Source organism: Cygnus olor, chromosome Z, assembly GCF_009769625.2.
Source record: "Cygnus olor isolate bCygOlo1 chromosome Z, bCygOlo1.pri.v2, whole genome shotgun sequence".
NCBI lineage: Eukaryota > Metazoa > Chordata > Aves > Anseriformes > Anatidae > Cygnus > Cygnus olor.
This window is the reverse complement of record NC_049198.1, coordinates 48,526,429-48,551,564: the sequence shown is the minus strand read 5'-3', so window position 1 is coordinate 48,551,564 and position 25,136 is coordinate 48,526,429. Positions and strand designations below refer to the sequence as shown.

The window sequence follows — 25,136 nt, the reverse complement described above, 5'->3', positions numbered from 1 at the left end:
GCCCACATAAACATATATTACCAGTATGGTAACTATAGCCCGTGTTTATCTACTTCTGCTTGTCTACTGTGTCAACATAATGCTATATCCTTGGGAAAGTTGCAAGTCATTCATTCCTACTACAGGTGAATACAAGCACAAAGAAAAGCAGAAAACTGTGCATTCACTTGCAACTCGAGAGGTACCTGATATAAGATTTGTTCAACTGATTTTCCTCTGAATCATGTTGACTCCTCTGTGTTAGTACAAACAATAATGAAGTAAGTTCAAGGTCAAGTACACATCAACATTTAAGTAGAATCACTCTTCTCTCCTCTTCTGCCAATCTGAATTCATTGCATAATTTTTAGTTTTTAAGAAAAATAAGATAATTCCACTAATGACAAATTTATCTCCACATTTCAACCAGACTCTTTCTCTCCCAGGCACCAGAAACCAGAGGTAGCTTTTTAATGCAGTTCTTTCTACATGATTATGGAATCTACACAAATATAGATGAGCTGGAGAAATAAAACAAGATTTTTGTGCTATATGCGTATCCTGCTAAACTAGCCCTGACTAGGGAGATTACTGAGAATACTTTGGACACTTCATCAAATTATATAATGGCTCTGGAACACTTAATATAAATAAAGATTTGTGCTTGGCTGTGATGGTACCCTATTTAGGTCAGTGCCCATTTAGACTGCTTTCCCTCTATTTCTTTGTGAGTTCAGGTCTATAAAAGCAATATGGTATTTCAGCTGGTGCATTTCTAGGGGATTATTGTACTTGACGGGCGGTTAAACATCATTTGATGCATGCAATGATTGCCCAAATATGCACTGCCTATTGTGTTTTAACGTTTAAATGGAACACTGGATCTAACGAGGATGTTTGTTTGAAGTAAGGTAGTCTTAGTAGCAGTGTTTATACGTGAAAGTGCATAAATACTATGATTTCTTTATAGCCAAAAGTGAAAATTCCTTCTCTGCAGCTAGTTCTGCCTGAACACATGCTTAAGTTTTGTGTCAGACCCAGCTGATCACAGAATCACAAAATCATAATTATTAGTGACAGATAAACTTATTAGGTAAGTCCCGTGGGGACCAGCACAGCATCACTGGCACAGTAATCTCTCATAATAAATGTAGTTATACAGCCAATGTAAGTAATTGGAATTTTCTATCTCTCTATCCAGTTACTTCTGCCTGAATGCAGGCTTAAGTTTTGTGTTATACCCAGATGATCAGAGAATCACAAAATCAGAATTATTAGTGTTAGAAAAACCTATTATGTAAGTCTCCTGAGGTGCAGCATGGCATCATTGACACAGTAATCTCTCATAATAAATGCAGTTTTGCAGCTAATTTTAGTAACTGGGACTTTCTTCAAACAAATGTGTTACTTCAGAGGCCATTTGTATTTGATGTCACTGCAAGAGAATTGTTCTGCAGCAGGACCTCAGCTTTGTTAGTGAGGAAGGAACACAAACACTGGTACAGCAGTGCTGTATTTAGAGCAGCATATTGGCTTAAAGAGAATGGTAAAGATATAACAAATCAGCTTTTGTTCTTGTTTTTTTTTCCAGGCAGGATGTTTGCCTCTGCTAACTAATTACATAACCAATGGCTTTGCTTAGTCTTAAATGTCATGCTGTAGGTGATGTGAACGGTGCACGTAGATAACACTTGTGCTTTCAATAAACAATATCGCCTGTGTTTCTTTCTCTTTTCCAGTGGATATTGGGGGTTGCACAAAACATTGATAGTATCTTCCACCTGAAACTTTTCCAAGAGATGCACAAACTTAATTGGAAATTAATGATAGGTAAAATGACTGCCAGTTAGTCAGTATGTAGCAATTCAACATGCAGCAATAGAACGACACGTAAATATCAGTATGTTGGTGTCATGCCCCATGTACACTTTGGCCTGTCTTTGGCTATGATCAGTACAACAAGCAGCTTATCTCAGGATTTCTAAAACTGTAAATCATGGTATTATTCTACACATTTCTGAAGGAGATGATAGACTAGCCTGCCTGCCAAATCAAAAGATCAAAGAAAGAAATGCTCTAGAGCAGAATGGCTCTGCTCCACAGCCCAAGGGGTCTGAATTGCTGTTGTGGAATGCCAATTCCCCATGGCCAGGCCAAGTTAGCAGGGAATAACAGGAGCAATAGAGTCTTGCTTCTCAATACAGACCGTAAAAAAAGGTATTCTTATCAGCCACAGATACAGGAAGGCATGCTCCCATCGCAAACAGCTGTTTTCCTTCTCTAATTGATAAAAGGCATCTGGCTGGAGAAAATCAAACAAAAGGCTAAAGCTGACCCTCAGGCTACATTTTGACTGTCTGAGTCTAGACCCTGAAAATCTGGTGTGACCATGTTCTGTTAAATGCTTACCATAGGGATCTGTTCTTCCCTAAACAACTGACAATTGCTAAACTTTTAAACAGCAATTATCTGATCGTGCCTCTGCCAAATGGCTGTTATTACAGAGCTGTGTCTGCTTGGCCTTTCTGGTACTGACTGTGGAAGAGATCCCTGGGTTACAAGCAAAGGCCAGGGAATTCCTCTTGACTGGAGATGTGTGACAAACCTTTGAGGGTGTCCACACTAACTAGACTGTCAGAAAAAGGCAGGTCTGTATGCTGGCACCGGATCTCTTATTGTTATCCACAGCCTTTTTATCACCTCTGTGCACTGCCAGCTGGTTTGCTTGATCCTGTTACCAGTTCCTGCTACTCTGACATAACAACATTGCACAGATTTATAGCGTCTCTGTGAGAGATTAAAGCCCTTGTATCAGGCTACTGATGAAGCTAGATTCTGACACAATCCTCATTTTGATGTGGGAAAAAAAGAAAAGAAAAAAAAAGTTTCATTACCTTCTAACTGAGGCTGAAGCATGTCCTCTGTTTTACCTAATATCAGAGAGGAGCACAGGCAGAGAAACTGACTTCCAGAGATGAGAATGAAAATGTTGAACCTACCTATGAAGCTAGATCACTACTAGCAAATTGGGGTGGAGGCTTGGGGGTGGCCACACAGTGGAAGCACAAGGAATATGTGCTTGGGAGGGTGTATTTGGAGAAGCTCATGGAAGAGTTCAGAGGAAAATCAGGTATCAGTTTCTGTGATAGCAGGGTCGACACACTTTCACAGCAATTATCTTTGTTATCAGTTTTCAGGAAGGGTAATTTCAGGTCTGCCCTGGACCTCAGAGCACAGTTGATATGTTGACATACATCCTTCTAAGGACAAAGGCTGCAGTAAAGACAGGATCATAAAAATACTGATCTGTCCTCATAACACCTGCAAGAATTAAACAACAGTTCACTGTATACAGTCAACCTAAGCTGACTATAAAGTAAGTGTCATGAATGTTCCACAATGGCAACTGAAAACATTAATAGCTGCTAGGAGAATTTAAGCGGGCAGAATGAGACAGAATGAAGCCAGGAGCCAGGGTTTACATATACATATATTACATTGGTGAAAAGCAACAACAAAGAAATCTGAAATGTCCACAATCAATAGGAACCTTAGTTGTTTTGTTGGTCTGAAAGATGACCTAAACCATAACATCTTATAATACTTAGTAAATGATGTATAAACATTAATTTCAGAATAATATCACTTTTTTTTCTTTTTTTTTTTCCTTGCAGTGAACGCCTTCCATCATGGAAAAGTTTTTTAAAAGTATTACAGCTGTATTAACATATAAATACATGGCCCAAACATAGACTAAAATGCAAGCCACAGAAGATGTGAGTCATAGAAGCGAATGACAAAGAATATCTGCCAGATACCTACCTCTTCCATCTATATGAGTTTTAGCCAACAAGTTTGACTTCATTTAGTAGTCTATGAAAAAACAAAAAAAAGGGCATACAAAACAAGTTTTATGAAATCTAAGAAAACAGTAAATCTGAACAAAGTTCTTCTAGATCAAGAAACTGATTAACCCACTGAGAAATTAATACAATCTCACCCAAGTTTTGCTGCCATAAAGGTATATGTTAGAGTTCACGTTTTCTCAGTAGGCTCCATCTCCAGCTGACGGAAAGACACAGATGGAGCCTTATGTCTGCTCAGTTTATTCTACTTCAGGTGTCCAGGAACTGTTGTCACTGATTTCAAATAGAGGCAGAATTAAAGACTGATTTTAAACCACGCAGCTCATATGGCTCAAGTTAAGAGAAAAGAATCCCATGCTCAGATTACAAAACTGGAGTGATAGCAGAAGATATATAAGAACTGTTAGGTTTTAATACTCAGAATAAGAAAATACAGGATGAGGAAATCAAGTATTTTATGACCTGAAAAAAAAAAGGCAGACAACATTTCATGCTGAGCATGCCATTTCATATAGTATGCAGCTGCATGCTGGAAGAGTTTCTCCAGGTTGGCTGATGCAAAGTGCAACATAATATAATGTGTGATAGGGATTTGTACTATTGAATCTTCTTTTACTAGAAATATTAATGTTCTCAAGCACTGGCACCTTTTGTCTCAGTACAAAATTAGGAAAGGATAAGTTTAGTGCCCAAGGCAAGAAATGGCCTTGTTTCCATGTGGGCAAATTAGTACACTTCAAGTAGAACTAATATAGGAGATACAGTATACTTGAGGATATTGTGCAAATTTGCCATGGTCACCGTGAAATAGTTACAAAAATATTACAATTATACACAATTATTACAATTATACACAATTACAATTATATTAAAAATGTTTTCCATAATGAGAACACTATAGAGATTTGGACTCATAAGAGATAACATTTAAAATAAAGACAAGACCACCATGGGAGAAGAATGTTTAGCAGAGAGGGCTGTGGAGGTGTTAAAATTGAAAGTTAACAGGCAGTAACAGCCTTTTTATTTAATATGATATAAATAACATGTGCTGCAATTAAAAGAAAAAAAAAGCCATTTATTTGAAAATAATCCCAGTGGAAGGATTATTCATGTACAGAGGATTTTGTCTTGACTGTTTTTGTTTCTAGATCCTGACATCATACAGAGTGTGACATTTGGGATTTGTGATGGGGACATCCAGTTGAAGTGATTAAAAGTTTTATTATGACTCTCAAAAGGCATAACTAAGAGGCTAGAAGACTTTTCTACAACTACTAAAATTATTTTTGAAATCATTCGCTGGCTTGTTCATTCCCCAGCCAAAATGCAGCCAATATTGAGCCATCAATACAATTTATGGAAACAGTGCCTAGCACAACAGACTTTGATTAGACTGTACTTCAGCTTTCCTTATATCAAAGCATTTTATTCTGAAACCTTTAGGAAATTAAAAGCAGTTCGCTGAGATAAGAAACTGGGGAAGAAGACAAGAAGGGGGAGGAAGGGCAAGAAATACTTTTCTGCTCTTTTCCTAAATTAGACATAGCACGTAACCTAGTCTGACCAACTGTGCATACTTCTGTATCTGGAAATACCTGTTCTATAGAGGGGCTCAGCCTGTATTTTTAAAATTCTTCTATTAGTTACACTCCCAGCAGCATAGGTAGTTACTAGCATAACTGAACTCCGGAAGAGATTTGTGAACTCTTTATGGTTTAGCTGGAACTTCATTTTGTCTCAAAAGTCATCCACTCCCTACACGTGGTATAACATCTCCCAGACTTGCCTGAAGTTTTCTCTTTATCTGATTTTGAAGACAGTACAATCCCATTTTTTGTCTGCCAACAAATGAAGAAAATCATCCAAATAGGTGTATGAAATAAAAAGGAACTTGATACACAAATGTTCTTCTTTGTTCTTTAGTGGTGGGGTCCTTCTTCAGTGTCTGAGGACATCTACTCATAACAGCACGCAGACTGCAGGGGCTATATTAAACAGTTAATCGCATTAAGCTATAGTGACATCTGAAAAATTAAAGGAAGAAGGCAACTGTGGCAAAATACACTCCTTCTCCCACTTCTGAGCAACTTTATGTTCATAAACCAAGAAATGCAAACTTTTCCTTTTTTTTTTTTTTTTTAATGTAGAGGTCAATTATTCATTCTAATATTTTCCCTGGATTGTATTATCAATTTAAAACCTTTTAAACAGAGATGACATTGATATGTTTGTCTTACTGTAGCACAAAAATTTATTTTAAACTTAAGGAGACATGGAAATTGAATCCAAAATGGTGTCTGTGCTTTTGTGAATTAAAGCTCAATTCTAGGAGGCAAATACATCTCTTAAGTCATAAACTTTATTAAATGCTGTTAGGATCCTCTTACAGCAAGGGCAGCTTTATTTTGTTAGCTAGTAATAGCCGTAAAAGCAATTTGTCCCACTAACAGATAAATGAAAAATCCTGTACAAGTCCCCCGCACAGGTTGTTTTGCCCGGGCATGTTTTGAAAAAGAAGAATAAAAAGGACAACTTAAAAATGAAATGGATTGCTGTAATTTATCATTAGGTGACACCAAACTGGGGGCACTGATCAATATGCTCAGGGGCAGGGCTGCCACCTAGAAAGATGTAAACAAGCTGGAGGAATGGGCCAACAGGAACCTCATGAAATTCAACCAGAACAGGATGGAAAGTGATACTCTGGGATTGAATAACATCTTGCAGTGGCACAGGCTGTAGACTGCCAGACTGAGGAGCAGCTCTGATGAAAAGGTCCTGGGGGTCAGGGTGGGCAGAAAGCCAAGCATGACCCAGCACTGTGCTCTGGACAGTGCAAAGGCCAGCAGTGTCCTGGGCTGTCTGAACAGGAATGCCACCAGTCAATCAATGGATGGGACTCCTGCTCTCTTCAGCCCTCATTAGACCACATCAAGATACTGCATCCTGTTCTGTGCCCTCCAGTGCAGGAAAGACATAAACTGGAACAAGTTTGGCAGAGGACCACTGAGAGAGATGGCTGGGGCTGCAGGACCTGCCCTGTGAATGCAGGCTGAGGGACCAGGGCTGGTTCAGTCTGGAGAAGAGCTGGCTCTGGCAGCACCTAACTGCAGCTGCACTGCCTATGAGGGCACTGCAGGGGAGCTGAGCTAGGCATGGCAGCTGGGCAAGGGCCAAGAAAGGTTAAGACCAGCTGTCAGGAAACTTTCCCACCAGAAAGAGAGGCAAACAGCTGCACAGGCTGCCCCACTCCCTGGGCTGCTCCTATGCAGGCCCCCTCCCTCCTCAGAGGGTAGCACTTCCCAGCCACACATAGCCCTGAGTCACCAAGTCTGACCCCACAGCTGAACATGCTGTGGGCAGGACATTGGATCAGAGACCTCCAAGGCTCACTCCCATCCTGAATTACCCTATCGGCTTCTTATCCCATGGTCCCATGATAATTTTATTTCTTAAACACATAAATATTCCTAAATAAACAAAATGTCTAAATATATTTTATCATTATATCTCATTTTATCTCAGAAACCTTATAGTAAAATATCCTAAGTAACATGACCTAGTTCTGCTTGTTGATTGTATTTAATATCCCAGTTCACTTGTCTTGCGTGATATATGAAAGCAGCTTGGCACTGGCTATGCAGGCCAAGAAACCCAAGGCAGTGCTCTTTTCTTTCCCCATCCCTCCTCTGATGTGAAGTTTTATTAACTGCCCAACCTGCTGCTTTAAGTTGATATGCATGGAAAGAGTTTTGATTGCAAGCTCTGTGTAAAAGAAAAAATCACATTCACTGCAGCTTTTTCTGGTTCATCAGTCAACTGTGAGCCACAGGAGCATGTTGCCTTTTCTGGCCCTGCTGTGTTCAATGACATTGGGCTGCCATTAATCAAACATGGCTGTCAGAACAAACTTAAAAACTTCAGAGAAAACCAGTCTCACAGCTGACAACAGCCTGATCACATGCCTTAATAGGAAGCTGTTAATAGACTATGGGAAACTGTTAATAAAAAGGTGGAGAATTTGAAGAAGATACTGAGTGGTCATGCAGGCAGCTACACCACCAGCGCCAAGCTAAGCTGCCAAGCCTGAAACTCACTAATACAAACCAGTTTTCATTTAATTTTCAGCTTTCAGAAAAGCATTATGTCAGACTTCTGTGCGCTGCTCAGGGGAACAGGAAACTATTGCAACATCTATCTCATACCAAAAGCAGTAAGCAAAATCAACTACATGTTTCAGGATGTGTGCAGCAACCCAGGAAAGCTCCCAAAGGACTAACTCCTCTAGAATGGCAGAAATTTTAAAGAAAGCTGAACAATCATCTACAAGACCTCTCAGACTTTCCCGTTCCAGAGGTGCAGAGGGTACAGAGGTCTCTGCCCTACCTGAAGGTAGAGGCTGTGGAAAAGCTGCTGCTGGCAGTGGGGCTGGTGGCATGTGGTCTCTGGTCCCAGGCCCCAGATGAGGTGGGATGTGGCAGCAATTTTGTGACAGGCTCAGGAGTATTTGCCCCCACTTGGCACCTCTCTCCCCTCAGTGTTGCTACCACTCCCTCGGGGCAGCAATTTCAGTAGTTACCAGCTGTGAAGGGCCATACCCATTTATATGTTGTTTGTTTGCCATTTATTGCATGCGGCCTGCTATGTTCCTTTGCAAGGGTGCAGCTTGGCAGCAGAGGAGGCCACGGGCTCACCTTGTCCTTGCTGGAAGGACATGAGGCTCCAGGAGCACTGAGCCTTTCCCAGGCAATCGTGCAGAGGATTGTGTGTGATGGGTGTAGTGGTGCGAGGAAACGACCAAGTGAGGAGTGAACCCTCTGGAGCAGCAAAGCTTGCCAGCCCATGGGAGAGAGAAGAAAGCAGGTACACAGCCAGGTGCCTCAGAGGGGAAAGGAGACGGACACGGGAACCTGGCTGGGGCAGCACCCAATCTGCCCCAAGCCAGCCAGCCCCTGAGCTGGTGAACTGGAACCAGCCTGGGAGAAAGGACATGACCACAGAGTCAGGGTGAGAGGATTTGTTTACAGTTCTTTTACTTCTGTTTCCTCTCAGTTCAAGTCACATGGGGCTTAAGGGGCAACTTGCTCCAGTGTATGCCTTAACAGATTGAAATGACTTCGGGGTGTGGGGCAGGAGGGAGAGTGCTTGGCTTGAGGGCGAGGTGCAGCAGCACAGTTGGAGGCAGGGCCAGGGATCCACTCCTGGCTTGGTGCTGGACTCATGCGGGCACCTGGGGACATGCTGGTGCTGTGGCCTCACCCACCCCCCAGGTACAAACTTCATCCCAAGGTGTGAAATGTGTCAGTAAAAGACGATGTCCTCTAGCTAATACTACATCCTCTGTCCATCAGACACAGAGCAGGATGTGCATCTCCAGCAAGTTATGTATACCGCATGTTTCCATTTAATTATAGAAGACTGTATTTAGAAACTACATGGAGCTTCCACCACGTGACAAATGGTGAAAATTTGCTTGAATACCCAAGAACAAATTTACTAAGTTACACATCTCTGTGTTCACAGCTTCTTATGCCTGTTCACACTACATGTGAGGGAAAGCACATGCTGATCTCCAACAGCAGCATCTTCAGAACAAAATCTATATGGTGATGATATGAATAAAAATAAATAAATAAATAAAATCAAAGTCTACAGTTAAACTTAAAAAGTAGCACTTCGGAATCCTAAAAAGGAAGGCTTAACATGGTTAAAATTATAGCATTTTGATGTTGCTCAGATGGTGATGACTGTGCTGTTCTGCATCATACCTGGTTGCAGTTGTTTTTGTTCAGGAGTGAATCCACAGAGAGCTCCAGAAGTGGCTCCTTCTGCAGATGCACAGAGCCTCAGCTCTGTTGAAGACCAGAGGGATCTGCATTTATACCTTAGCTGACAGCGTGTTTCCTGAGGTAATGGAGAGCTGTTTTTGCAATCAACTAATTCTAGGCAAAAACAAGCGCTGCCATATTGAACTTCATATAGATGCCCGGTGACAGTCTCTGTAGGTACAAGCAATATCTAATTGCTGCAAGCAATTAGAAAATTCCCAGCATGGTGTGAATTGTTTCTGTCTCAAATGGCTGTAAATCTGAGTGTGAAGAAGAGCTTGCTTGAAAATTAGTTTTTTATCAGATGCACAATATACCTCCTGGAAAAAAAAAATCAACTCAAATGTTTTGCAGTTCAAATAAACCTTAAATTTTAATGAAGGTCTGTGTGGGAAAGAGGGTGCCTAGTATATATTAGTTCTTTGTAGAGAACTGCCTCATTTCTGGTTTGAATTAATGGGAAGTGATTTTAATGAATTTTAAATGAAAATAAGTATTCTGAAGATAGTTCCTCATTTATTCATTTCTTTTAAAAATGCTTTTCAGAAATTTAAAATATTGATTAGCCTGATATCTCTAATAAGGACAGAACTATGAGACCAAGTGTCACAGTGTTTGGAAATAGCTACCATTAAAGCAGAATCTGTGAAATATTTGGAAAAGTAATAAATGCCAGAAACTAGGTACATTCTGGAATAGCTTAAAAGAACCAAGATCCCAAGTTTTAAAAACCACAAGCTCTGTGAACAAACCTCATTTATGGTGGCTAAAGAAAAATAGAGAGATTTGTGCCAAATCGTTTTTGCCTAAGGTACATGTAGTCATTCAAGGACAGTATTGCAAAAACTAAATATTTGTCTTCCTTGAGACCAGCTATGTGATATTTCCTGCAGAACATTTGCACAAATAATCTAAAGATCCAGTGTTAACTGGAAAATGGTATGACATTAATCCAACACATACAGCTTTTTTACTCAGGAAAACTCTTTTAAAATGTTAAAGTAATATTTCATAGCTGCAGATGCAAGTATTTACACAAAGTCCAAGGAAGACTAAGTTAAACATTAGAAAGAGGGAAAAGAGGGAGAAAATACAGAAGCCATGCTTTTAAGCAGAGCTTACAACCTGGGAAAGATCATCAGGCCACATTTGAGAACAGATTAATTTATCCTTAGCTAATTACTCTATAAGGTTCAGCTGAGCTGCCACCATCACTAACAGTCAAGACATATCACAATGGATTGTTCTGTCTGTTTGATAAACTCATTCACTAAACAAGTTGCTTTCTGGCTGTGTACGTGCAATAAAATCTAGTCAGTCAATAGTGCTGCTACTGATATCATTCAGATAATTTTCTCCCTTTTTGTTATGGCTTGTCATCTTCATCCTGTTCTTTGCATTGTACCCTCTAGTTTGAGGAGAAGTCTGGCAGTCAAGCCTAGTATGTTCTAGTTGTTGCTCTTCTGACTATTATTTATGTTTTAGTAACACTGACTTAAGTTTACCCATCCGTAAAAATACAATAGTATTTAAAAGTCTCTGGGAATCTTTTAAAGTAGAAAGCAGCTCTCAGAATGAAATCTACACACAGTGCAAAGGAATTTAAGAACGACAAGTTTCAAGAAATACCCTGTACGTTCATTAAATTTTAACAAAGGAGTTGTGCCATGACAAGGATATAGTGTAATTTTGATTTGAAATGTGTACTCAAATAAGTGGTCTTTCAACAAGAAGTCAGTACCTGTTTTGTCTTTCCAGTGTATAAGGAGATTGAAAGAACTGACAGTTTCATGGAAACAGTTTGTAGATCAAGTTAGCTTGAATTTTTTTAATTATCTGGTAGTATGTATGTAAACATGAAAATTTTTCAAATCATTAAAGCTACATTAATAGAGTAGGCCTTTTGGGGTATATCTATAGATAAATCACAGTCTTGCTAAAGCAGCTGTTTTCTGCAGAATCAGAGCATTTATTTTTTTCATTGGTATGGACCAGCCATTAGTGCTGACATTGATGAGGACTAAATCCGGCCCTTTATACCGAAAACTTAACGGTATGCTGAATCTAAGTCAAAGTATGGAGGCAGCTTGCTTTGAAAGAAAAGGTAAGCAATTAAGTTTAACTGGTTTATTGCTTTGTAAAAAATCCATCCTTAGATTCACAGCAGCATTAAGCCTTTTCAGTTAATTTTTGTTTTTGTTAAACAATAAAGTAAAAATGAACAGCAATTTCTTTTAAAACTGAGATAAAATATAGCTTACTACCTGCAGAACAGAATGGGCAAGGTACTCTCTTTTTAGCTTAGCAACATAATAAAACTAAAAAGTAAACATGCCTCTTACTACGAACAAAGAAGTACTGTTCATTCGATTACAACAAAAAAGAAACTTCAGAGAACTGATTTAATCACGGCAATTGGAGAGTCTGAGAAGAGGCATAGGAACATGACTTACATTAACACACACCACGACTAGAACTATACATACAAAAACCACATGCATGTAAGAAAGAATTTGAGAGAGATTTCAGGTTCGTTTACTACAGCAGCCTTTGGCCATTAAAGGGGAAGATAGAAAAATTTTCCATGTCATTAAAGCACTTCAGCAATTAAAAAAAGAACTTCCTCCACCACTTCCTCCCTTCTTGGTAGTCTTTTTTTTTTTTTTTTTTTTAACAAAACTTTCTAATAGATAAAAATGTAGTACAATATGGGGTTTGAAGAGATCTCAAGAGATACTATGCTATTGTCAGTAAATATCTGGCCTATTGTCACCCTTTGATTTTCAACAAATGCAAGTTCAATTTGTCATGAAGACCTGCAGTATTACAGCTGATAGCACAAAGTCTTTCAAATGCACCTTACTGAAAAGTTATAATGCCATAGGTTTCATAGATTATATATTTCTCCAAATTTGGCATAAATGGGTAGGGAAAATAATAGAGCATTCAAAGAATATGTATCCCTTGGATTCATATATTTAAAGAAATCCATTTAATTCTTGTGAGGTGAATTGTGCTCAAGCTACATCAGTTTAAGCTTGGAGTAATGCCAAGGAAATCAGTCTAATAACTCAAGAGTCATGTGGAGTAGAAAAGAGCAGAATTTGGTACATGAAGTCCTTTCTTTTCTGCAAGGACGCCTATTTATAGCTCCATTTTCATCCAGCAATCCTGACTATCTTTTTAGTTGTGAATACCACATAGTAAACATCTTTCTCCCAAGCAAGCCAGCATTCTCTCCAAAGCTAAAGACAAAAAGAAATACACAGACAAAATTGCTAGAATTTTCAGTATTCTCAGTTTTATGTATGGGGAGTTGGCAGTTCAGAAAGGAAATAATAGTAATAATAAGCAAGCAAGCAAGCAAGCCTTTCTTCCTTGCCTGTAAGTACAGCTAAATCCTCAGGAAGCAAAGTGGTTTTTCATAACTGTGTTGAGTTAAAAAGAAAAAAAAAAAAGAGAGAACAAAGACCAAGAAGTAGATATGTCATAAAGGGTATAAAAGGGACTCCTTCCTTACTGGATAAATCACTAGAAGTACTGGAAATTTCAGAACAAGCAATGTGAGATAGAATAAAGTGGTGAGAAGAATCTGACTACGTGCTGTCATCCCCTTTTTGATCTGAAGACAAGCTTAACAGCTACCATCTGAAAGTGCAAGTCTCTGAGTGTTGCAGATATTTCTGAAAACATAGACTGAGGCTATTGTATTTCCTTGCATCATAGCAATTTTGCAATCATTTTCATCACTTGGTCTCCAAGTGTTCTGCATATGTATTATCATCTTTGCTCTGTGGAGAGAAAATATCACACCCGAAAGGTAATTACAGGAGGGCTTAACTAGGAGGGCCAATGCCACCTTTTGAGTATGATCTCCCTAGTTATGTCCAGGGATGTTCTTCCAACATTTGAAAAGTTAAGACTTCTTGTTTATTTTCTTCTCTCTGCCAGCATTTGTATAGTTGTCCCACTCTCTCCAAATGCGGTTGTTCTACAGTTTTCACAGCCATGTGATCTGTGTAATTCAGTGTGCTGCTTTTTCAGCTTCTCCACTGATAGAACATACTGCAGAAAGAGGTTGAATTTTTAAAATAGTCTTTGTACTGATTTACTTTCCTTGAAATCTTTCTTATTCTGGAAAAATTGCTCTGTAGCTCTTCAGCTGCTCTAATAAGGAGGGGCAAATGTGTACCTAGTATTTTCCTTCTTTGACAGCATTTGTTACATATACAACTTAAAACTAAAGAACATCCAAACCTTAATAGGTGTATTGTCATTCTGACTTTTTCTGTATTGTTTTTGATTTACTTAAAACAATTGTTAGGCAGCTTTGTATGACAGCCAATGTTCATCATTCACTTGGACAAGAACTGGTCTGCTGTTTCTCAATATTGAGGTTCCAAGGCACTGGTGTGTTTTTGTTTTCTTCCATATATTGTAACAGTTGTTCATTTGAGAACTAAAACATTACTGGCCATTATTTTTTCCTGTCATATCCTTATTCCCTTTCCTGCCACACTGCTGATTCTGTGATCACAGCCTCCATTAGACAATACTTAACCTGCTCAACACTTGACCTGGTTGAGTATTCCATCTCTGATATGCAGTCGAATATCTAATTCTAATTATAGCTATACAGTTGTTAAAAGTAATGTAGTTTTTGGTTTCAACTTTTTAATCTATGTCAATGTGAAAAAGTATGTTCTAAATTAAATTCCATGATGTTAGAAAACTGAAACTGTAAAGCAGTGCAGTTTTTTAACTGTTTACTTAATCAATACAATTCCTTAACTAGTCTAATGGGCAGTTTAAAAAATTTCTCAGTGTAAACAGTCAGCACTCTGATTGCTGCTTAATAGGAGAAGAATGAACATCCAAATTCATATTTTGGATTGAGGCCATAGTGTAAACAGTGGAGCAGTAGCAAAGGGAATCCCCCAGCTGTACTCACCTACTCTCATATCGGTTTGATTCACAAGTGGATCTGGTTTGCACAAATCTCAGATTCTTTTCAGAAGGAACTAAAATCTAAGCTGTGCTCAGGATGCCGTCCCCCCCCTGCTCCCCCCCCCCCCTTCTAATTGGGATGTACAGGTTCAATTAACAATGGTGTAAGTTTGTGCAGCTTAGAGACGTATATGCAATGTGATTGTTAAACCCAGACAGCCAGGGTACATTTAGTCTGAAGTTAAAACCCTGAAATCCATACTGTGTTGATGTTTTGGGCCTCTCAGCAATAACACCTTTAAGCTACTGCTTGACACCCATTTTTCCAAATTTCTTGCTTAGAAATAGCAGGTTTATCAGTGATTATGGCTAATATCTCTAGTGTTATAATACCATTGCTCTTAAAAATACATCAGATTAAAAGTCCCTGGTTTGACTCAGATTGTGGTGAGAGTCTTTTGTGGCATTTCAGAACAGTTTGTGCAAGGTTCTTGCCTTTGCATTGCTGGAGGCTAGCATTGGCTATTTTGATATTTTCTTAAGAGCAGAATACCATTGTTTCATGGCATTACAGAACAATAATAGCATTTAGTTAGCTTCTGGAACCATCATCCATTCTGTTGACATTATCTTTCAGTTATTTATAATTGATTTAAAATCAAACAACAGTGTTATATAACATGCATCTTATAACATCACCATTTTGTTATTGAAGTTCTCATATGACTTTGTATGTGTAAGTAGTTACTTTTCATCTGGTCTAGAGAGAGCTTTCGGATGAAGCTTTCATCAAATACTCAGGGGCTATGTCTTCATTGCTGTATTAATTCAGCTGATCTGCCACTGATCTTGGTCATCTGTGGTCTGCCACATTGCAAAGCTGTATGAAAGTCATTGTCTCTTAAATGGCATTGTCATCACTCTGTTAGGACAAAACATGGCTGCACTCCATCAGATCATAGGCTCATTTAGCCTCGTGCCCCATGTTCAGTAGTCACAAGTGGTGGTGATACATGGGAAAAGTATAACAGCATTTTGTAGCCATACTTCCATGGTATTTCCCAGCTACCAGTAATAGCTACGTGGGGTGTCATTTGTTCAGATGCACCATAAAATGTGTTTTTTCTTTTATTTAACAGCCCTTGAGAGAATTTTTTCCATCAGTTTGGCTACTCTCCTTTTTGACTCATTTTCTGGGGGGATGCAGAGCATCATGTGGCAATGAGTTCCACAGCTTAAGTACATGCTCGGTTAAAAAGAAAAAAAAGGGAAAAAAAAAAAGCCCTACTTCTTCTTGACTAAGTATTTCATCGTTATATTTAATGCACATTCATTCTTGTATTAGGAAAGACAGTAAATAATCATCTTCTGTTTGCCTTTTTGTTCAAGACATGGTTTTCTAGTCATTAATCACATCCTTCTCAGACATTTGTTTTCCAATTTGATTTATCTACACATGAAAATTGTTCCATATTTTTGATCATCATTTTGCCTATTTCTGCATGATTTTTGGTTCTATCATATACTTTTAAGATGAGTAATATCATAAATCTTAACAAATCCACACAATGTTCTAACCATTGGTATAGTAATACTGCATTGTGTATGGTAAAACAATGAGATTTTCTGTTCTGTTCCCTGCTTTGCTTTTCTGTTATTGAGAACTAATAGAATGCTTTCACATAATTAGATGTCATAAATTTACAGTCCCAGTCCTGACTGTTATTACTCAATTTGCAGTCACTTGCTGTACATGTAATTTTAGGATTACTTTTTTCCCGTGCCTTACTTTACATTTATCTACTCAGAATTTCCTCTGCTGTTTTATTGCCCAGTCACTGTTTTCCTTTTGCACTTCCTTATAGCTTATTTTTACTCTCCTGAATAACCATGGATTAAAGAGAAAACTTTGTCACTTCAGTATCACTCTTCTTGGATCATTTATTAACATGCCATGAAGACGTACGCCTTCTCTTCACAGGAGTATGAACAACCTGTAACTCTTCGCCACTTTATTGTGAGATTCATCTCTGCTGTCATGAGCTCTCAGCAGGGGAAGGTACTGGAAGCCTCTCATTGCTGAGTAATTTACACAGCTACTTCATAGCAAAGTGAGTAGTTACCAGACCTATTCAAAGTTGCACCTGGTTCCAAACTGGCATTTCTTTCTAGGCTTACACATCCTCATATTGCCCCGGCATTGTAAAGGAAGATTTACAAAAGCTGAAGCCTTTTCTGGCTGCTAGAGTCGGTATCACTATCAGTGTAATGACTCTGTGAATCAGCTTTGCCTATAAAAGACTGGCATACTTCAAACAGTCTCAAGTGTTAAAGTGTTTGGTACAAAACAAGCTTTGAAGTTTTATCATGACAATAAACACTTATTGCTTTTCTCACTGTATGTGTGTTCAAAGATCATGTATTGTGTATGTGGTGCAGTGGCATTGTATGAGAGCACTGGGACTTTTTTTTCTCACGCATTTGGATCTCATCTATCAGCTGGAAAGATTTCCTGCCTGCTAGTTACACTCATTTATTTTTGTCTGTCATAGCCTTTAAAAGTGGAAACCTACTTTGGCATCTAGGAACCTCAATGATCCCAGGAACAGAAAGAACAGAAGGTGATTAGAGTAGGTGGGGAGAATGGGGAAATCAGGGGAAAAGTCCTCATTTTACAATAATTAGTTAAATACTTTGAAATACGTAAAAACTTTTAAGTAGTCCAAATAAATAGTAGTCATGTAGTAAATGTATATACAGTTGTTTGAAGTTAAGTTGTTCTTAAGTTGTTCTTAAGTTTTCTTTCAAATTTGCTGCGGACTAACTTTGAAAAAGATGATTTAAACTCAAAATGAGAACAGCACAGAGCTGTCTTTTTTTTTTTTTTTTTTTTTTTTTCCTCAAACAAACAACCTCTTACAAATTAGGAGTCATTAAAGGTCAGGTGTGCAGTGGAAGTATGTCTTCAAATTAAACTAACTATCCAGAATCTTTTTACCATTTATTCACAGCTCTGTAGTGGTAAATAACTTGGTGATTTCTAAAACATACAAACAACAACAGAAGAACCCTAAGCCTAGTAAGTTTTCAGTAAGTCTCAAGAGGAGAAAATGAATCACCTATTCACAGCACTTCATACTTGCTTATCTTTATAAAGAGGAGACCTCGTTCAGGGCTGGGAGGATTCACAGGATGGGAAAACTGGCTGCCTACAGACCAACAGAGAGTGTATATAGAATAGCAGATGAGGCTAGAGAGGGGCTGAAGTCACTTCAGTTGCAGCAACAAATTGATTTGCCCAAAGACCTTATAACCCTTACAAGGTATGTCTTTACATCTCTCACCTATACATGACTATCAGCAAGTATAAAACTAGAAATACTTCAAAATTAGGCCTCCCTCCTTCAAAAGGATGAGAGAATTGTCGCATATAATGTCATACAATCAAAGTTAACCGAGTTCTGAAACATTAGGAGTATGACGCTAACTCATTAAAATCAATGGCAGCTTCAAAAGTACAGCACTTAAAATTACATCATATGTTTTGGTGCTGAACAGTACATTTTAGTTGCCTCATTCAGGGCTCCCAAATATGAAAATCTTGATCTTACTCTTTCATGAGAACCCCATATGTCTTAGCCTCAGAACTTTACTAACAATTTTATTTTTGTATTTTTGGCTTCAGAGTGTAGAATTATGCATGTAATTATCATATTATCGTGTTGTTTATATTTGTTAAGATATTAAATACTTAGGCTTGGAAACCTGAATTATTTTGTATGTTTGTATAGTCATTGTAATTTACAGTTATGTTTTTTATTAGCTCACATTTAATATCAAGACTTAGAACAAAATAGCTATATGTCTGTACAGCAGCTCCAAGTAATTAATTTTTGTTTCCTTTTTACTACATATTCTGAAGTTTCTCTTTCTGTACAGTTGTGCATACACTCAACTGTTCTGTAATGTACCTCACTAATGAAATGATCAAACACTATAGAAATTTTCAACTGAATTTATTGGATGATAAGCCACAGCCATAAAGTATATTGGTATAACTTGACAATAGCATACATTTGTAAAATTCTGTCATATAGAAACTCCTATATGAACACGATCAAAGTCTGGATGTCAGGGCTCTTTAATGAAAACTATAAAAGTCCGCTCAATTGTCCTCCTAAAATGCCAGTAACCGTCTTCTTTCATTTCTATGGGGTATTTGTTCAGAACTTAAATGAAAGTTTGCCATTCTGAGATATAAAAGTAGGACATATTTCACAGAATTTCTCACTTCAGAAAGGAGAGAGTGTTCTGACTGAGAGGAATGGCATTTTGATATGCTTGTAGAGCAAAAGACCTTCATGGTGTTGTGTCGCATCTAAAAATTCTTTGAGGTCCTGAAGTCAAATTCCTTTTCTGTTATATAAGGAAATGAACTTCACATGTTTCACTGAATGTTCAATAAGGAGAACAGTAACAGGATTCCCAGAGTTGTGCAGATCAGAAATGCAAATGATTGGTTTTACATCAGAAGCAAAACTGAGAGCTAAAATATCCTCAGGATGGATTGTCTTTGTGGCTATTGTTCTCGTACCACACTGCAATTCCTTTTTGGTTTAAATATCACTGTGTGCCACAACATACAGTAGAAGACATAGGTCAGGAGTGTTACCCATAAAAGTGAAGAGTATGTAAGACAGAATTTAAAATACTGTTTGCCAGAAGCACTGTCGGAGCTCATGCAGACATAGAATAATGTCATTTCAGCAAACTCAGCAAACTTCCAGATGAGGAAAAATTACTTTTATCAGTCTCAAAAGGCCCAAAATTCCACTGTTGCTGCTCCTCCATCATTTCTATCATGACAGGTAGAAAGCCTGAACTTTCAGAGACTACATTCAGAGGAACAACTCCTTGTATCCAGAAGAGTGTTTTTAGGTGATTTGTAGAGACCTGGATGCAGTTTCAGTGTTCTATAAATAACAATCTGATCTGTTTGCATTAAATTTATGAGCAGTGCATGTGAAAACTTATATGCTAATCAGATTTGGCTCTCAGTTTCTTATCAGTCTGCTTCTCTCAGTCCCTCCTGTGCTCTACTGTGCTTCTTTATGTTTCTTGTGGATGGTGAAGTAAGAGGACTTCCAGCCGCTAAGTAGCAGTGTGAGAGCTTGCTGTTTATCTTAATTTGAAAAATGAAAAAGTGCTTAGAAATGCATTGCTTTGTTTCGTTTAGCACATTTATGTAGAACAGATTTTACACTTGATTTTTTAATGTAATGCTTAAATAAAACAGTGTTTATGCCATGTCTTTTCTCTTTTTAAAGGGTCTGGTTAGTGCAAGTAACCTCCAGCTGATCTTGTAGCTTTACAGGGGAGTGGACAAGGCTTTTCCTGCTGGAAGCTCTGATGGATGTAACAGCCCATTGGTATCCAAAGGGGAAGACCCCAGGAAGTCTGGAAATGGCCTGAAATGATGGGCATTAATTTATAAACTGAATTTAGTGGCAGCTGAAGGAAACCTACCCAGCAGGTAGTAAAAATTGTGCAGTGGAAAACAGGGGAAGGCATCTTTTTTTTAAAACACAGTGCTAATTAGAGGGCTGGGATTTGCATTATTTTGTGTGCTTTAGCAATGGCGTGAGTTTGGAGAGTGCTGAATGCAGGACTTTATGTAAAGAACGCAATTAGAAATTTTCTCAGATAAAAATCAGTTTTATTCGGACCTGAAAAAAAACTTTTTGTTCATGAATGAAATCTATAAATTTAGCTTTTCTAATTTAAGCAGGGGGTTACCTGCTCCTGAATGGGCTCCTCTCCACGGGCTGCAGCATGGAGATCTGCTCCGCTGCGGTAAACCATGGGCTGTGGAGGTCAGCCTTCCCCTCCAGGCGCCTCTCCGTGGGCTGCGGGGGAGCTTTGGCTCCGGCACCTGGAGCATCTCTGCACTGCACTCCCCCTCCTCTCCACTGACCTTGGTGTCTGCAGGGAAGTTTCTCACTCCTCGCTCTCTCAGCTGCTGTTGTGCAGCATTGTTTTTTTCCTTTTCTTGGATGTGCTCTCACAGAGGCACAAACTGCATTGCTCATGGCTTGGCTCTGGGCAGCAGTGGGCGCCTTTGGAGCCGGCTGAAACTGGCCCTTACCTAACATGGGGCAGCTGCTGGACTCTTCTCACAGGGGCTAGCACTGCAGCGCCCCCGCTACCAAAACCTTGCCGTGTGAATCCAATGCACTGAGGCAGCTAGGTCATTACTGGCCTGTAAGTATCAGGGCTTAAATTAACTAATGAAACCCTAAATGCGATGGGGGTAGAAGGGACTGGGACAACAGTGCCACTTTTTGGGGACACCAAGCTGAGACTAGGGATAGAATGATCACTGAGCAATTATTGTATGCACCTGAGGCAGGGACTAACTTGTTGGGAAAGGATTTGATAACGAAATTAGGCATTCAAATAGTAAATTGTTAGACTGGAATAATGGTGTTATTAATGGGGTGCTCTCAGACCGTGAGAGCAAAGATATATTTGCCTTTGAGTGGAAAGACCCTGAAATGGGGTGGAAGCAGCAATACAGATGGATTTTACCTCAGGGGTTTACAGGGCCACCAATTTATTTGGGCAAGTTCTAGAACAAATTTTGGAGCAATTCCAACCTCCAGAGGAGGTGTTACTGTTACAATATGTGGATGATCTTTTATTGTCAGGAGAGGAGAAAACAGTTGTGAAGGAAGCCACTAACAAGCTATTCGACTTTCTGGGAAATCAGGGCTTGAAAGTATTGGAAAAAAAATTAAAATTCATAGAAAGAGAAGTCAAGTATTTAGGGCATCTAGTGTCTGAGGGGGGATGAAGAATAAATCCAGAGTGGATTCAGGGAATTGTTGAGCTACCTTTACCCAAAACTAAAAAGAACTAAAAGGTTTTAAGAGAAAGAGGTTCTTAAGGAAATAGGAGTCATGAAGTCCAAAGGAAAACAGATACTCCCTGATGGGAGAGAAATGCTGAATAAAGTACTAATGAGGCAAATATTAACTGTTTTACATCAAGAGGGTCACTGGGGAATTCAAGCCATGTGTGACGCTGTGCTATGGAAATACGTATGTGTATGAATATATATACTCTGGCTGAACAAGTACGCAGGAGTTGTGTATGTCGAAAGGTAAACAGGAAAATTATCAGCAGTCAGCCCAAAGCGGGGAAAGAGCCATGAATTCAACACCTCCAAAATGTACAGGTAGATTTTACAGAACTCTTAGAGTAGGTAGATTTAAATACTTATTAGTCTTGATAGATCATTTGTCAGGGTTGGTGGAAGCTTTCCCTTCAGTATCTGCTACTGTGAACATAGTAACTATAGTAATTTTAGAACAAATAACTCCCAGGTGTGGAATTGTTGAAAATACTGACTCTGATGAAGGAAATCATTGTATGTCAGAAATATTGCAAGGGCTAATGTGGACTCTAAGAATCAAGTGGAAATTTCACACTCCCTGGCATCCTTCCTCTTCTAGAAGAGGGGAGCGGATCAGACAGTAAGGAAGCAATTGGCTAAGTTCTGGAAACTCAGCTTTCCCAAACGAAGTGCTTACCTTTGGCACTTCTCCGAATTCAAACTGCACCAAGCAAAGATGTGGGAGTTTCACCATATGAAATATTATTTGGATTTCTGTACATGGACAAAGGGAATGAATTACCTCAAATTGAGACAAAAGATGCTTTTCTTAAGAACTATATACTCAGGCTGTCGTCCTCTTTGTCATCTCTCAGGACCCATGGACTGTTAGCTCAAACCCCACCCTTGGAAATCCTGATCCATCCATTCCAAGCAGGAGATTGTGTTTTGATGCGAACAAAGCTGCAACCTGAGTGGGAAGGACTGTTCCAAGTACTCCTGACTACTGAGACGACAGCAAGAACAGCTGAGAAAGGGTGGACTCATACCTGGGTAAAAGCATTAGTTAACCCTGGTACCTGAGAGACTGCATTAACAAAGACTTTTAAGGTTAAAGCTGTCTATTGTAAACCTTTAACTTCTCCTTAGAAGAATTCTTAATGAATTAATGAGTAAAAGAGATTGAATTACACAGAATTGGAGTGTTTCCAGGGAACACTCCCTGAAAGAGAGAAAGGGGGGTATTTAATCCCCACCAGAAGAATCCTTATTAGTTTGTGATTTTTATTGTTTTTCTTAATTATTTCTTAATTATTATAGGGGTGTATATATATATATATATATATATAAATGATGTATTTTAAGTTTATCTTAGTAATACCTATTCTCAATGGATTAGTGATAGGATGGAGGGAAAAATCAGCATTTTCAACTAATCCAGAACATCTGTCGAGTTCTGTCTCGAAATAATTGTTGGATTTGCACACGGATGCCTAGAAAGACTGAAAAGGCCTTGTCCCTGATTGCTATTTCCAGCAGCAACTGTGTCTGGATTCTCTAGATTTCTAAAAATGACAGATCATACTCAGTCCCGGGAAGGAACAGATTTTGAAGTTGAGCTCCCTACACATAATCCTGGCTACAATATACCATTTTATCAAAGGTGCCTTTTAAACAGCATTGATAGAAACTCAGGGGGCAATATTACTGACCCTGGGTCAGTATTCTACATAGAAGGTCAGTACGCTACATAGAGTAGCTCAAGATGACACTTCCTAGGGAGTTAGAGACATTTGGGATAAACTAACTTCGTGGTTACCTAATTGGAATTGGCTTAAGCAACTGTTTGTTGGTATTATAATAATAGTGGTATTGTGTGTTTTAATTTGTTTGCTTATTCCTTGTATTAATTCCTGTATAGCATCTTTTGCAAATTGGAGCTTTGAACGGAAACAATTATCCCCCAATGCATTTGAAGAGAAGTATTACACCCTAATGCTAAAGAGACTCGAAAGCTAAGAATGTGAGGAAGTGCAAAAACAACAATAGAAGTAAGAAAAGAAGAGGGGGAAATTGTGAGAAACTAAGTTGTGTTTTTGCAGTAGAGAGCTAATTTTCTGTATTCAAAGGTAGCTGTGTAGTCATAACAAGGAGAAATGCTAAGTAGATAAGTGGACAGTAGAAGGCCTCACTGTTCCAAAATAAGGTAGAAGCTTGAGAAAAACAGGATGAGCAGTGTGAGAACAGTAGAACAAAGATCACAGGTTCTCAAAACATAAGAAAGGAAAAAAAAAAAAAGAAAGGGAAAAGGAGAAATTAAAGGATTGATCAAAAAAAAATTGTACCTATATGGTATAGAGGAGCGTCGAGTAGCTTGTGAACCTGTAGTACTCAGCCAGTGAGGAAACAGGAGAGGTGATCAGGTCCTGGGTAATAGGGAATAAAAGGTTATGATTTGTTTACTATAATGTGCTCCTAATTGGCAGGACGCCCACCATTGCAAGCGCGAATAAAACAGGTTCACAGAAGATCCTGTCTGAAGAAAATTACTGAGATTTTTCTCACAAGTAGACAGAGTAAAGATTAAAGACTATCATATTAACAAGAACAAGGAGCAGTATAGATATTAGGAAATCTTCTGTCAAACTACTTTAGTTGTCAGCATGCTCTGGTCAAAAACAGTTACCAGAGGGCAGTTAGAGCTGCTGGTTGACTCTTTAAAACCTTGATTGATGGAGAGAAAGCTTGATACTCAATTCACACTTTTGTTAATCCACTTTAAACATATTTAGAACAAAAGGAAAGCAAATGAACAACTTCCAAAATGCAAATGTGATGAAGTAGGGAATGAATGTGTCCTGTAATCAGATTTATATGAGTGGGATTATCCACCCATTGCACCATCTCCTGTAGCATGTTAACCATCTATGTTGCTAAGAGAAGCAAGAAAATACGAAAACAAATATTGGTACATTCACTGGCAAAAGATCTAGACAATTATCTGCCCTACTGAGAAACAATTTGTTCAAGTTGCTTTGGCCTACAACACAGCTCCTGGACTGTGTAGTTTCCTTACAACCTATTTGTTTTCATCACTGGGTCATGATGTAAGAGAAAAAGGAATCTTTTTTTTTTTTTTTTTACTGATCTCTGCAAAGGGTTCTCATGCAGAAGTAAAGTGAGCCCTGCATTTGCCACTGCTTGATGAAGTTCGTATGGTCTATTGTGTAATTAGTAAGTCAGTATTTATTTCTGGTTCTTTGCTCATTTCTCCAAACAAGCTCTTTTTTTTTTTTTTTTTTTTTTTTTACTGGAGTCTTTTGATTTAATTAGTAGAGTGCTAATACCACTGTTTTGCCAGAACGTCAGTCATGCAGAAGTGCTCAGGAGATGATTTAATTAAACATGTGCAGCGTTACATATAATTAATACTTTTCTACTGCCACTGGCTATTAAGCAAGTGTATGAGGCAGAGAGATATACAGGTAGTGCACTAGGCCACATTCTGTCTGGACTGACACTATTTGCAAATACTTTTAAAATACGTGAATCCTCTCCTGACTCCAAAATAAACATGCTCCTAGTGGAAAGGAAGGCCTATGCAATTGAACAGCATAT

The 25,136-nt window shown here is 38.6% G+C and overlaps 1 long non-coding RNA gene across 1 annotated transcript; it reads left to right on the top strand.

The window, feature by feature from the left end:
• The first annotated feature begins 8,485 nt into the window (after window positions 1-8,485).
• On the top strand, window positions 8,486-16,576 carry LOC121061930. Its single transcript, XR_005815335.1, has 3 exons — window positions 8,486-8,855; window positions 9,372-9,757; window positions 16,489-16,576. It is a non-coding gene; the product is annotated as an uncharacterized LOC121061930 (long non-coding RNA).
• The last annotated feature ends 8,560 nt before the right edge of the window (window positions 16,577-25,136 follow it).